General features: G+C 45.3%; 1 protein-coding gene across 1 annotated transcript in view; it reads left to right on the top strand.

The window, feature by feature from the left end:
• The first annotated feature begins 600 nt into the window (after positions 1-600).
• The window catches only part of Nim1k (NIM1 serine/threonine protein kinase), a 60,200-nt gene continuing 45,316 nt past the window's right edge, over positions 601-15,484 (top strand). The window contains exon 1 of the mRNA XM_052743342.1: positions 601-950. The gene's annotated coding sequence lies outside the window, so the exon portion shown is untranslated. The remainder of the gene's footprint in view (positions 951-15,484) is intronic.

Genomic DNA, 15,484 nt, shown 5'->3' with positions numbered 1-15,484 from the left:
TGTGACCCCGGAGTCAAATTCCCAGCTCTGCACTCAATCCGGTCACTCGGCGTCCTTGTTTATAAACTAGAGAAATAGTATTTGGCACCCACCACCAGCTAGCGTATCACAGTCAGGAGCAGACAGGTGACAGCTCCCCCCTCCCGCCCCCCCCCCCCCCCGGACGTAGCCGCACCATGAGAACGAGGCCTGACGTGTACAGGGGATCCAGGCAGAGGGTGACAGGAGCGCTTCTTTCTGCAGAGCTTAAGCCCTCCCAGACTCACCCGGAGGAGCTGTCTGTCGCGCGCGCGGTGCTTGGCTGGAAGCCCCTGCTCTGCTGGAAGGATTACAGGGTTGTGTCGCGGTCATTTAGAGGCAAGGGATGGGAAGGCTGGGTCGAGAGCGCGCAGGAGCTGCTTGGGCAAGGTGTTCCCGTTGACTCGCTTTCTGCTGCGTCTCTGCTTCCCATCCCTCGCTCTAGGAGGGATCTCCACTGTGCAGCAGGCCCGAACCCCCTCCCGGAAAGTCTGCAGTGGGTGTCCCTTCCCCCCGTCCCCCCCCCCCCCCCCCCGTGCCACACAACTACACACTCCCCTCCCTTCCGCTCCTCCCTCCTGGCTGCCATAGAAACCAGCCTGCCAGGTCCGGGCCCGCGTCGCGCGGCGGTGGCCATCCAGTCTCCTTTTCCCGGCTCCCCAGAGCCAGCCCCCGGCTCGGGATTGGTCCTGTTCTGGACGCTGAGGGGCACTGGGCTCTGGTGGCGGAGCCTGGAGCCGACAGGCAGCTGGGTTTGCCACGGCCCTGTGGGTCAGATCTGCTGCTCATCACGGCTCGCAGAGCCTTAGGAGAGAGAGAGACCCAGACGTCTGCGCCCGGGGACACCCACGAGCCTGCTCCAGCGCCTGCCACTCTGCGCGCCTAGCCCGGCGGGCCGCACAGCGAGCTCCCCAGGCGGCCTCCCGACTGAGGTAAGCGGGGCTCGGAGCCAGCGCTGGGGTCAGGCGAGCCTGGCCACCCCCCAGGCTGCAGATGTGCATGGTTAGAAAGAGGCACTTCTCCAGGACCGCAAGGGAGAAAGGGAGACACAAGTTCTGATCCGCGGTGGCGGTGAAGTGGGGTTAGGGAGCAGGTTAAGCGCTCCTGGGGACGTCCACCGGGTCAATCAGCAAGCTGAATATGGGGACGTTGGCACCAGGGCGCGGGCTCCCATCCCTGTGTGCGGGGCCCTGGTCTGGGCGCTCGTGTGCACCCCCTCTGTGGGTACGGTGCGGTCACCCGTGTCTGTGTGCGCGCCCACACGTGAGCCAGAGGGCAGCCGAGCGCCTCCCGTGTGCACACAGCGGTTCTCTGGCCCGCAGGCGCCAGCCCAAATCTGTAAGTTTGTGACTAGGGCTGAGCACCTGTGTGACCTGGATTAGCAGTGGACCCAACTTCTCACGGGTGTGGCCCGGGGAAGGGGGAGGCACGAATCCTCAAGGACACCACGCACCACCGGAATCCTCCCCTAGAGAATGGTGCTTTGGGAAGATCCAACAAAGTCAGGAGGAACTTCCTTGTTCTTCCCGGGTATCTCTCCAGGATTGTTACAATGGAGGTAGAGGACTTGGAGGTCCGTCCAGTCGGGAAGGGATCTCAACAGAGTCCGATGGAGAAGCCAAGAGATCGATTTTTCCCCCTTTTCCTCTCCCCCCCCCACTTCTCCTCCTCCTCCTCCTCCTCCTCCTCCTCCTCCTCCTCCTCCTCCTCCTCCTCCTCCTCCTTCTCCTCCTCTCTTCCCTCTTCCTCACCCTTCCTCTCCCTTTTCCAGTTTCCCCCACTCCGGAGTGTAGACAAGAGGGCTCTATGTTAAACCCACCCTCCCCCACCCCATCTCAAAATAAGGGCGAATGAATCACATTCTAAATGCTCATCGTGTAATTCAGACAAGTTTGGAAATTAAACAAATCGCGTTTGCACTATGGGGCCTGGGGCATCCAAAGGGAAACAAACAAAACCAGACGAACGAAAATTCGTCCCAAGTTACGATTTCAAACGGGAATGTAAAAACGGGTATTTGTTTATCGTAAAAGGAATTTTTTTAAAAAATGTTTGAAAATCCGTATACACAGTTTGCATCATCAGCATTCGGTGTGATTCACAGAAGCACTTCAGGAGATGGTTTCTGTTAGTGTTGCAAAAGCCCTTCTAATTTTGGTTGCCATGGTAACTAGAGAAGGCGCCCTGCACTTAGAGAGAGGCTGCCTGGCTGGAACCAGGAACTGTTCCTAAAGGGAACATGTCCCCTCCGGTCGCCACGGCAATAACCGAATTCATAAAAAGATATGTTTCTTTTCCTTGGAGGAGTTAAACTTCACGCCATGTTTTTGTGGGGTTTAAGGTTTTTTGTTTTTGTTTTTGTTTTTTTCCTTCAAATGTCAGTCTGTGCTTCAGACCTTTCCCTCTCAGACAATAAGAGTAAACACACTGCCCTCCAACAAGTCAAATGGCCATCACTCCCGAGGGTCCGGTTCTCTTCCCACACTAACAGAAGACAGAGGAGCTGTTTGATGCTCAAGGAGTCCTGGCCTGGGTTCAGACCAGCCTCTGTATTTAGCAGTTAAATTTGGAATTCTAATTAGCTTTCTAATTAGTAGCCGGAGAATGTAGGTGGGGGGCCTGGCAGAGGTTACTGGGGGAAAAGCGGAGCCCTGCCCTCCACTGATTGGTGTTTGGTGGGCTGTCGAATGTGCTTAGCAAAGCTCTCCTGCATTTATTTTTGGACTGACCACTATTAAGTGGTAAGCCTGGAAAAACTTTCAAGAAAGGCCTTCTTCTGTTAGGGAGAAATGTGGCTGGGGTTTTGGGCTGAAGTGTGTGCTGTTCCTTATTTAAGCTGCATTTAAAATAAAGACAGGTTTGTATGAACCTAAATTTCCCAGTCATGATTACAAATAGGTTATAGAACTCTCTACGATCTCATTTAGCCTTAGGGTTTTAGTTCAGAAAGACTAATTTGGGACAAACAGTGGTACCTCACTTAACACTTTCATCAGCAAATGTCGGTGCCGTTCAAGATATAATTCTTCAACAGCTATGATTTCTTTGATTTCTAGGCACCGATCTCACACATCGGTAGCATATGAATGGAAATTTTGAAAGCTTCTAGACTTACAGTATTAAAAGGGAAAATACAAAGACTAAGTCTGAGTAAAGTCATGTTTCCAGCCACATACAGAGTGCCATTTGGGGGATCTGAAAAATATAGATTTAAAGCCGGGCGGTGGTGGCGCAGGCCTTTAATCCCAGCACTGGGGAGGCAGAGGCAGGCGGATCTCTGTGAGTTTGAGACCAGCAAGAGCTACAGAGTGAGTTCCAGGAAAGGCGCAAAGCTACACAGAGAAACCCTGTCTCAACACCCCCCCAAAGTGTATATATATAGTTAAATTCAACTTCAACCTGTACTTCTCTAGGGTTAAAGAATCTTCATGAGTTGTCTGGTTTTTCTAGAATTGGTTATAAATCTCAGAAGAAAATGTTCAAGTCACTTATGATAATAGTCAACAGCTGGAATGAAGTCCAGTTTAGTTCTTAAATTGCCTTCAAGGTTAGCTCAGCCACTGCAATACGAAATATTGACCAGTTGTACAGGGGGGCAAGTTGCAGTCGAAAGACAAATGATTTCAGCTACACCACCTGGGAAAATGAAACAAAAATGTAAGTCACTTGGTAGGCTTATGAAGATGGGTATCAGTCAAGAAAATTCGGGTGAGAGGGAGATGGAGGGGGTGGTGGAGAAGTTCAGGACAGAGGAAAGAGTAAAGCTGTAAGGGAAGTCTTAAGTGAGGAGAAAGCAGATCAGAACAAAGTGAGTGGAAGAGAACATTGAGGATAAAGAGGGTCACACAGAAGGAAAGCCATGTTGCATAACCAGAATCTAAAAGGTGTTCTGCTCTTCGTTCTGGACTAGAGCATTGACACTAAAAAGAAAAGATTTATTTTATTTTTAATTATGTGTTTGCTTGTGTTGAGCGTGTATGCACATGTGAGTGCAGGTACCGGAAGAGTCAGTTGTCCTAGGGCTGTTGTGAGCCTCCTGATGTGGGTACTAGGAACTGAACTCAGGTCCTCTGGAGGAGCAGTATTATGCTCTGAACCGCTGAGCCATGTCTCCAGCTCCTACTACTGACCCTTTCTAAGCAAGGACTAGGTACCCTATTTAGCAAAAAGAAGTCCTGTGACTTACTCAGAGAATCCCTGGGGATCTAGAGTGCCCAGGGAAGGGCAGTGCATTTTGCTCCCTGTTACAGTGATGTTCAAGGCTGCAGCTTTCTCTCTTCTGGGTCTGCTGAGCTAGATGCCTGCTAGACCAATCTTTAGGCACCAGGGAATTTTCTACTTATTATTAGTTAGAATCATTTTGTTGAGAGAATTTATAGACACACTTTCATTACAATGTTCGAAATAGTGTTTAATTTGTCATCAAAATAATATGTTCATTTAATTTTAAACATTTAAACCTCATTAAAAGATTGTAATAATAACACTCATACTCCCCAAATATAATCACTGTAGTTTTTTAGCAGTTTGATCACTTACCTTCCTATATCCAAATGATCCTCTTATGTTGCTGGGTTTTGATTTAACAGCTTTAGACATAGTCTACTGAGTTACTCTTATTATGGGTAAGGATTTAATTCTCTTGCTCAACACCTTCCAACTCACTTCCTCCATTTTTTTGCAATATAGTTTGTAGATGAAACTCAACTACATCCTCATTAGTAAAATCTTTATCTGATAATGACAGACATTGGGACCAAGGACATGGCTCAGTGGGCAAAAACACTTGACCTTGTAAGCCTGGAGACTTGAGTTCCAATCCCCAGAAGCCACGTAAAGCCAGAACTGGTGGTGCATGTGTTTATAACCCCATGGAAGGATGTGGAAGGCAGAGATTGGAGAATTCCCAGAAAGCCCTAGGGTCCGCAACACACAGCACAATGGCCAAACAAGATACCCTGCCTCAAACAAGATGGAAAGCTAGAACCAACTCCTTTGGCTGGCCCCTGACCTCCACATATTCTCTTTGGCGTGTGCTCTCCCCCCCCCCCCCTCCTCTCTCAGCATGAAAGCTTCTATCAGCATCTAGTCTGGAGAAAGATAGCTAAATGTTGTTATAGGACATTAGCCAAAGTACCTGAAACAGCCTTCAGATACAGTTCGAGAATACCTTTTAGAAAATAGAGGAATTTGTCTTCAGGGTTGGATTGATGGCTCAGGGGTTAAGAGCACTGGCTGTTCTTCCAGAAGCTCTGAGTTCAATTCCCAGCAACCACATGGTGGCTCACAACCATCTGGTGCCCTCTTCTGGTCTGAACACTGGCCGAACACTGTATACATAATAAATAAATACATCTTAAAAAAATACTCTAAAAAAGAAAACAGAGAAATTGTTTTCAAAGGTTATCAGCCATTGTTTGGGTTACTTGGATTTATGCAGGGGGAAGGGGAGAAAGAGTTAGGGGCTAAAGTCATGTTCTACAACAGTGAGTAGGAACAGCGGCAGGGAGCAAAGGCCTGGACCACAGTGGAGAATTCTGCCCTTCAACATCTCCAATAAGTCATATCACAATTAAGTTAAATCCACATTGAACCTCCACGGCTGTGACGGTGCACTAACTGTTCACTGCCCATCCAAGTTGTAAACCATGATTGGATTTCTCTCAGCCTTTTCCTCCCTCTGTTTTATATGATTTTTTTGGAGAAAACATTTGTTTTTTGTTGCCTTAATTTTTAGGAACCTATTGCTACTTCTTGCCAAATATTCTCATGGCTGTGGAAACACCTATTCTTAGTATGTTCCTCACATTCAAATGCATCTGGAAAGCAATGGTCCTTTCCCAACCTCCTCTCAGTCTCGAAACACAGGGCTATCAGTTCTCCGATCCCAACAAGTTCCTTACCAGTTGCCATGCATGTTTGTGTTCTGAGAGATTCCTTGTTCTCTCGTTTTTTCCATTCTCAGTTTACGGCCTCATTTTATGAAACACTTGTTTTAGTAGCTTAATTTTTTTTTTTTAAGCTGAGCAGTGGTGGCCACACCTTTAATCTCAGCCTTTAATTCCAGGTGGAGGCAGAGACTAGTCTGGTCTACAGAGTGAGTTCCAGGACAGCCAGCATCACACAGAGAGAGAAACACTGTCTCAGAAAAACAAAAACAAAACCAAAACCTGAGGAAAAAAATGTTTATGTGTATGAGTGTTTTCCTGAATGTGTTTTCTGTGCTATGTTCATGCCTGGAGCATGTGGAGGTCAGAAGAGGGTGTCGATCCCCTGGAAATGGGGTCACAGACATTCAGAGTCGCTGTGTGGGTACTGGGAATCAAATCCAGGTCCTCACAAGGGCAGCCAGTATTCTTAATTCTGAGTGCATCTCTCCACATTCTGTTGGTGGCTTCCTCTTCTTCTCCTCCTTCTTTTCTTCTTCTCCATCTTCTTTCTCTTCCTCTTTCTTCTTCCTCCTATCTCCTTCCTCAAGATTTCTTTCTTTCTTTCTTTCTTTTTTTTTTAAGATCTGTCTACTCAAATACAAAGTGAACAGATTAAATTATTCTGGTTTCAACTTCTAAAAGTCCAGACACATGCTTGGGTTATAAGAACCCATTATTCAGCTCGTCTGCTTGGACCCTCAGAATAATTTTAAGTAGAGAAATTAAGAATACTTCAGAGCAGCTAGGCAGTGGTGGCACATGCCTTTAGTCCCAGCATTCAGAAGACAGAGGCAGGTGGACCTCAGTGAGTTTGAGGCCAGCCTAGTCTATAGAGCAAGTTCCAGGACAGCCAGGGCTGTTGCACAGAGAAACTCTGTCTCGAAAAAACAAACAAACAAACAAACAAAAAACCAAAAAAAAAAAAAAGAAAGAAACTTCAGAGAGAGAAAAAAACGTGAGGGGATCATAAAGTGCCTTTAGTTCAACTTAGCAAATTGCCATATGCTTTCTGCTGAGGGAAGACATTTCCTCAGTGCTAAGGAAGGAAGGTCAGTGTAAAGAACATGGGCTAGGGCAAGGGATGCACTCAGTGGAGAAGAGTATCTGCCTGGCTTCCATAAGGCTTTGAATTTGTTCACACACACACACACACACACACACACACACACACACACACACACACACAAACAAAACCCCAAGCCCAGCTGTGAGGGAAGAGAGACTGACATGGAAGAAACAAAGATTTATTTTAGCTGTGGCAGTGACAGTTGTCTATGGTTCTAGCTACTCAGGAGGCTAATATACAAGAACCCGGGAGTTCAAGGTCAGCCTGGGCAAAATTAAAAAAGACATTACTACAGATTCTGAGATTCTCTGGCTGTGTTCAGTGACCTAATGGCTTGTCTGGTCTAAAGATCAGAGCTGCAATCTCCAGAGAGCCAAGGGCTGGTTAATAAAAGTAGATTTCAGTATCCTTCATGTTATAATGAATAAAATACCGACTTAACCCCAGCCAAAGGAATAGCTACATCTAAATAACTGTCCAAAGAAACTAGTAATATATATTCCTTTCTGGAACCTCATATATTACTCTTTATTTTTTGTTAGTTTTTACTGGTATTCAGGTGGCACCTACGTGTCCTTCTTTCATTAGATGCCAGGATGTCCTGAAGACATGAAGAAGGCTACTTTTATACAGGCTGAACATAATCTGTATGCGAATGTGCTCAATGGGCATGCAGATAACTTAGCAATTAACATCAAGTAAGTAGAGGGGAGAAAATAACACGAAAGCACTTCTCCTGAGAGTTCTGAATAGTTTTTAATGCCTGTCACCATGTCTACCTGCCAATAAGGACAGTTTGACGTCTTTCTTCGCTGTTTATATCCCTTGGTTCCCTTCACCCGTCTTCTTGCTCTAGCTAAGACTTCAAGCACTATACTGAACAGAAATGGAGAGAGGAATCTTTGTCTTGTTCCTAATGTTAGCAGAAATGCTTTTGGTTTCCCTACATTTAGCATGATGTTGGCTTCTTGTAAATTGCCTTTATTACATTGAACTATGTCTCCACATGTCTGGTCTCTACCGGACTTTTATCGTGAAGGGGTGGATGTTGAATTGTGTGAAGAGGCCTTTTCTTTCTTTTCTTTTCTTTTTTCTTTTTCTTTTTTTTTCATCTAACAAGATGGTGATGTGGTTTCTGTATCTGGTGGATTACAATTATTAATTTACATACATTGAACCATCTCTGCAACTCTGGGATGAAACTGACTTGGTCATGGTGGGTAATCTTTTTGATGTGCTCTTGAATTTGGTTTGCAAGCATTTTATTGGGAATTTTGGCATGCATGACATTATGTATGTTAATTTTCTTTTTGTTTTTTTTGTTGTTGTTGTTGTTGGAGCTTTGTCTGTTTTCTGTAGCAGAGTAATGCTGGCTTCATAAGAATACTTTGGAAATGTTCCTTCCTTTTCTGTTTTAAGGCATACTTGAGGAGTATTGATGCTAAGGGGTTTTTTTTTTTTTTTTTTTTTGACGGTCTGGTAGAATTCTGTGCTATATCCATCTGGTCCTGGGCTTTTTTTAGTTGGGGATTTTAGATTACTGCTTCTATCTCAGTGGTTGTTGTGAATCTATTTGAATTATTTTCTTCATCTTGATTTAATTTTGGTAGGCCATGTATATCTAGAAACTCATCCATCTCTTTCAGTTTTCCAGTTTAGTGAAATCTAGGTTTTAAAATGTTACATATTTATTATTTTTACGTGTCGGTTTGTTTTTGCCTGTGTGTATGTCTGTACACCACACATATGTGCAGTGACTATGGGTGTCAAGTCCCCTAAGATGGGAGTTACAGACAGTTGTGAGCTGCCGTGTGGGTGTTGGGACCTGAACCCGGGCCCTCTGGAAGAGCAGCCAGTGCTCTTACCAACTGAGCCATCTGTCCAGCTCCTTGATGGAATACAGTTCTCTCAATTTCCTCAGTGTCTGTTGTAATGTTTCCCTCTTCGTTTCAGATTTTATTAATTTGGGTTCTCTCTCTCTTTCTTTTGGTTAATTTAGCTAAAAACCCATCAGTTTTGTTAATCTTTTCAAAGAACCAACCTTTATTAAAAGAGCCTAAAGACTCTACCAGAAAAATTCCTACGTTTGATAAACACATTCAACAAGTAGCGGCATACAAAATTAATACACAAAAATTAGTAGCCTTCTTATATACGGCCACAAATACACTGAGAAAGAAATCAGGGAAACAATCCTGTTCACAACAGCCTCAAAGTTTTTGGAATAAATCTAGCCAAGGAAGTGAAAGACTGGTATAGTTTTAAAAACTTTCAGAGACACTGAAGAAAGAAATAGAAGATGATACCAGAAGATGGAGAGACCTTCCACGCTCATGGGTTACTAGGATTAATATTGTAAAAACAGCCACCCTGCCAAAAAATGTATAAATCCACTACAATGCCAAATTTCAACGCAATTCTTCACAGAAATGAAAAACATGGTCTTACAGTTCCGTTGGAAACACAGAATACCCAGGATGCTCAAACAATTCTGAACAATAAAAGAACTGCTAGAGAAATCACTGCTTCTGAGTTTAAGTTATATTATAAAGCTCTAGTAGTAAGAAACAGACACATTGATTCATGGAATAGAATTGAAAACCTAGATATAAGTCTAAGAGCCTATTGATACTTGATTTTTAAAAATATTTATTTTTATTTTATGTGCATTGGTATTTTGCCTACATGTATGTCTGTGTGAGGGTGTCGGGTCCCCTAGAACTGAAGTTACAGAGTAATGAGCTGCCATGTGGATGCTGGGAATTGAACCGAGGTCCTCTGGAAGAGCAGCCAGTGCTCTTAACCACTGAGCCATCTCTTCAGCCCCAATACCTGATTTTTGACAAATGTCAAAAACACACACTGGAGAAAAGACATTACTTTCAACAAATCATGCTGGTCAAACTGGATAGCTGTGTGTAGAAGATTGAAACTAGGTCAATAAAACAAACAATAACAAATCTTAGTGTGGATGTGAGGAAATGGGAATATTTATTCACTGCTTATGGGAGTGCAAACTGGTACAGCCACTATGAAAATCAGTGTGGAGGTTCCTCAAAGAACTAGAAACAGATCAACCACAAGATTCAACTACTTCATTCTCGGACTCTACATCCTACTACAGAGATATTTGCTCATCCATGTTCATTGCTGCTTGAGTCACAGTAGCCCAGGAATGAAAACTCTAGTGGTAGGAACGGATTACCTCTTTTTGAGTTGTTAGCCAGTGGGGGCCCAAGACACCCAAACATTACAAGTGATTGCCACTGCTTTTGGTTACTCTCCAGAACGTGTAGGTAAGACCTTACTGCTGAAGATACCACACACTTGAGTCATAAAACATGGAGAACAAATGAGTACTGACCTGGAAGCTTCATCCTTGCTGGCGAGCTTTCACAATGCTGGATTGTGCTATAAACACGACCAGAGGAGGAAAATAATCTTACCCATAACAGTTGCATAGTAATCTTACTCATAACATTTGCAGTCTTACCCAATTGCAAACGTTAGGAGCTACAGTAACAACTGTCCTGGCTAGATATGCTCTTTAGTGCAACACCAGTGTGAATATTCTGGGAATAACTGAAGACTCTCTGATGGGATTTAAGGCCCACGCCATGAGATTGAACCCATACCTGGCGCTGTTATCAGGGCCAAGAATCTGTGGCTGGAGAGCTCACAGGTCCCGGGAGGAAAAGTCAATGTTATTATTCGGCTAAATGAACATAGCACTAAACAATTAACAATAACAATTTATTGCTATGCCCATTAATTAGTGCACCCTTCAGCCCTCATCACAGAAGCTCCTTCTTGCAGCAGATGAGCTCCACTGGGTTCCATGCAGAGAATAAGAGACTGTGGACTGCTCATATCTAAAAGTGATGTCTCTATCACATCCCTCCCCCTGAGGCTCAGGGAACTTCGTGGAAGAGGTTGTAAAAAGATGATAAGAGCCAGAGGTGATGGAACAGTGTTTCCTGGACACAGCAGGGCAGTTGTGGAAACTCACAGTGGGTGTGACAGCATGCACAAGACTTGTGCAAGCTCAAGCCAGACAAAATCCCAGCAAGGAAGTGGGGAGGTGGGGAGGTGGAGAGGTGGGTACAAAGTCCCACCCCTTGCTGGAGAGCAATTGATAATTGACAGCTGCTGAGAGCGGAAGAGTGAGCTAGTGTCCTTTAAGAGGATAGGCCCTAGTAGGTCAGCCTAAATACTCCACACCCAAGAGTATTTAGTCAACACAAATTGGCAAATTGGCTTCAGTGGTGGTGAGAGAGAGAGAGAGAGAGAGAGAGAGAGAGAGCGAGAGAGAGAGAGAGAGAGAGAGAGAGAGAGAGAGAGAGAGAGAGAGAGATTTAAAGGCCAAGTTAAAAAAGCAAGTGTGTTCCAGTTAGGGAAACTGGATTTGTAACGGCACCTAGCACAAAATCTTTAGGAATAATTTGCATAATTGAAGCATCTCCCGGACCGTTCTTTCAGACTAGGTATTTAATTGTAAAGTCTTTGGTCTTTGGGGGAAAGAGACTGGGGATTCCTTGGGATCCCAGGCAGATACTGAGCTGCTAGTGCCTGAGAGGTGGGATTTAATTTACTGCCGATTTGTGTTGTCTTTGGCTCGGTCGGGGAAGTATAAACTCGGAGAAGCTAAGGAGCAGAAAGAAGGGCCCAGGCAAGGGCATGGGTGTGTGTATTTGCAGAGTTGTTTGGAGAAGCCAAGACATGCAGAAAAGGTCTTAAAGACAGAGTGGAGATTATTTTTGTGTGTGTGCTTTAAAAATCAAGTTAAATCTACTGGAAGAGACTAACATAGCACATCCTAAAAATAAAACCCAGGAAGAATTGAGACTTTTCCACATTTAGTGCGATCCTGTCAGCCTCGGCAGCCTTCCACACACAGCTTGTTGTCATTGTTTAGGGGCTGGCACAAATGCTAGTTTGCAAACATTCTGATGCTCCCAATTCAAATGCCCCCTTAGGAATGTCTCCCCGCATGTGGTGTGCCTCCCAGGGAACCAAAGTCTGTCATAGGAGAGCAGAGGGACATGTCGTCAAACCCACAGTGTTTCAAAAAGTTTCCACCAGACATGAGCTGCCCAGGGGGCACTGCTAGCAAACCTGCCCTTGATTCAGAGAAAAGCATAAAAAGCCTATTTAAAATATTTGGTTGTTTTAAAATTCATTTTACTTTTTAAAAATTTTTTTCTCGCCGGGCGGTGGTGGTGCTCGCCTTTAATCTCAGCACTCGGGAGGCAGAGACAGGTGGATCTCTGTGAGTTCGAGGTCAGCCTGGTCTACAGAGCGAGATTCAGGAAAGGTGCAAAGCTACACAGAGAAACCCTGTCTCAAAAAACCAAAAAAAAAAAAAAATTCTCATTTTTTTTTCATAAAGGCTGTTTATGGTGTTTAATTTTTCAGATAATAAAAATATTCTTATGAGAGAAATATCTATTTTCCTACCTTCTGGCTGGGGGTGTGTGTGGGTCATGCCACCTTTAAAAACATCCATCCACTCAAATCAATTCAGTCAGAATCTAGGGAACTTTCCTGGACCCTGGGTGCTCAGAACTCTGAAGGAATGAAGACTGAGGGCCAGCTGGACAGAAACCCCTGTGAGAATGGACAGGCTGAGTGCGTGCACAGTGACCCAAACACCAGGTGGAGCCGTGGAGAGGAAGCAGCGAGCATCATGGAGACTGCAGACCCGGGGATGACTTCCGCTTGGAGAAACTGGAAGAGGTGCAGGGAAGAAAGAGTGGGAAGGGAAAAAAGAAGAACATTGACATTAATGTCAACACTAGAAGGTCAACCCACTAGATGGTTAAGAGAGAAAATCAAGGAAATGAGTCTCGCAAAGCTAGAACTGACAAGAAATTTGGTGCTTAGCATCAAACTAAAAGTGTAATAAGTCAAGCCGGGCGGTGGTGGCGCACGCCTTTAATCCCAGCACTCGGGAGGCAGAGCCAGGCGGATCTCTGTGAGTTCGAGGCCAGCCTGGACTACCAAGTGAGTTCCAGGAAAGGTGCAAAGCTACACAGAGAAACCCTGTCTCGAAAAACCAAAAAAAAAAAAAAAAAGTGTAATAAGTCACTTAATCGTCTATCCATTCCAGGAACATGTTTCAACTCTGATAGGCCAGGCGTGTTTAGATAAACAATGACTTGTCATTTCTGCTCACATCCCCTCATCGTCTGGATCAGTGTAGAAATGGGTACAGAAATCACACCACAGACCATTACCAAGGGGCACACCAATCACTTTGGGAATACCACAGGTTTACAAGAGCCCAGGAAGTGTGGCAATAATATACAAATCTGCATTTTGGGGCTGGTGAAGTGGTTCAGTGTGTAAGGACACTTGCCACCAAGCCTGAAGACCCAAGTTCACTCCCTGAGGCCCACATGTTGCCTTGCGACCCCCACATGCACACAGTGGCATGTGTGCATCCCCCTCACATACCCAGTGAATAAATAAATATAAAAATATTTTATTTCCTTTGGTTTTTTTTTTTTCAAGACAGGGTTTCCCTGTGTAGCTTTGGAGCCTGTCCTAGAACTCACTCTGTAGACCAGGCTGGCCTCTGTCTGCCTCTGCCTCCCAAATGCTGGTATTAAAGGCATGCGCCACCACCAGTCAGCAGCTCTAGAGGTTAAGAGCACTGGCTGCTCTTCCAGAAGCCCTGAGTTTAATTCTCAGCAACCACATGGTGGCTCACAACCATCTATAAGAGATCTGGTGCCCTCTTCTGGCATGCAAGCAGACATACAGGCAGAACACTGTATACATAATAAATAAATAAATAAATAAATAAATAAATAAATAAATAAATAAATAAATAAATAAATACTATTTTAAAATATTTTTTAAAAATCTGCATTTTAGAATGATCATTTAGGTAGTTTTCTTGGGAGTAAAAGTTAAACTGTGCAAGATTTAAGGAGGGAGGCCTGTTAGCAGGCTGTTTTAACCAACCAGACGCAGGGTAGAGAGGTGTAAGCCGAACAGGCTGGCACGTTCTTCTCAGTGGGAGAATGTATGTTCCCTGTGCATGAAGCTGGGGAGCCTCTCAACCTCGGGTACCTCACCAAAAGACAAAAAAACATACAGATGCCGTCAGTCCTTGCCCCACCTCACACGCAATTAAAAATCCAACAAGCACGGCTAAGTGCGTTATGCTGCTCTCCGCTACTGCAACCGAGAGCGAGCCAATGCAGCCGGAGGTTTGCTGCGGCTCACGGGTGTGGTGGTTCTCAGGCTCAAGGCCTCTTGGCCCCAGGAATTTGGGGCCCCGCAGTGAGCAGCACGTCACGTCACGGTGAGAAGAACTCAGTGGGACAAAACCACATACTCTTGACCAGGGAACAAGTGAGGAGGAGAAAAGGGGTAAAGTTTTGCGATCCTCTTTGGCGGCACACCACAAACCACCTTACTAGCCATAAATCAAACCTAGGAAATACCAGTTGTGATATTTCTATTATAATTATTTAGAAGCACTGAAAATACCCATCAAGTCAGAATATCTTAAGACTTTCCTGCCTCGGTTCGATGTCCCCGGGGTCTACGGAGTGTCCACCACTGTCCGCCTGTTGTGGAATCCAGTCCGGCCCCATGGAGGGCGGCAGGGGGATGGGCTCGTAACAGGATGGGGCGGGGGCGATGAAGTTTTGGGATCGGCAGGACTGGGTGAGGGGAAAAGACAAGGCCAGGGCAGGATGTGGGGGTCTCTCCAGTGTCTTCCACTCATCATTCTTGACCTGTGGCAGAAACTCCTCCCGGGCAGGCCGCCTGCCAACCTCCGACCCCACTGCGGGAACACCCCATCTTTGTGTTTCAAAATGCCCCTACCTCAGAGCCCAGAAGAAATCCTCCACAGCATTTAAAACTCTCACGCTCATCCTGCGGTACAACAGTCACCCAGTAAAGTCTGCACCGCTCTGCCCAGAGGCTCTTCAATCAAACTTGATTCGGAACGGAAGGGTCAGCAGGGTCCCGTTTTATTTCCCCGTCTTTTTCCCTCCTTCCCTGTACAAAAGTAGCATGGTCACCTTATCCTGGGATGATGAGTCAGACCAAAGGGAGAGGCGGCAGTCTGATGGAGGCACAGCTTTACCCCATGGATAAACGTAATCGAGCCACTCCCCACCCTTCCATCTAACATCTGGGAACAGTCTCCAGGCAGAGGCTAAGCACAGCTCTGAGTTTGCTCCCCAATGTTCTGGAACACCCAGAACTTGTGTGAGCGTACCGTCATGATCACGAGTCTAGTGTTCATTGTATTTGTGCCAGGTTCTCCAAGCCCTAACTTCAGGAGAAAACAAATCTAGAAAGCCTACCAGATGTATTCCTAATTATAGCTTCGGCTCTCCTTCATTGCTCCCGCAGGCCCTGTGGAAAGCACAGGAACCAACAAATGCCATTTCTTTCTTTCTAATATTTATTTATTTTTTTAAATTTTTATTTATTTTTACTTTAT

Source organism: Peromyscus californicus, unplaced genomic scaffold, assembly GCF_007827085.1.
Source record: "Peromyscus californicus insignis strain IS unplaced genomic scaffold, ASM782708v3 Scaffold_18__1_contigs__length_77618521, whole genome shotgun sequence".
NCBI classification, from domain to species: domain Eukaryota; kingdom Metazoa; phylum Chordata; class Mammalia; order Rodentia; family Cricetidae; genus Peromyscus; species Peromyscus californicus.
Note: the sequence above shows the minus strand (reverse complement) of the source record. Positions and strands in the feature narration are given on the sequence as shown.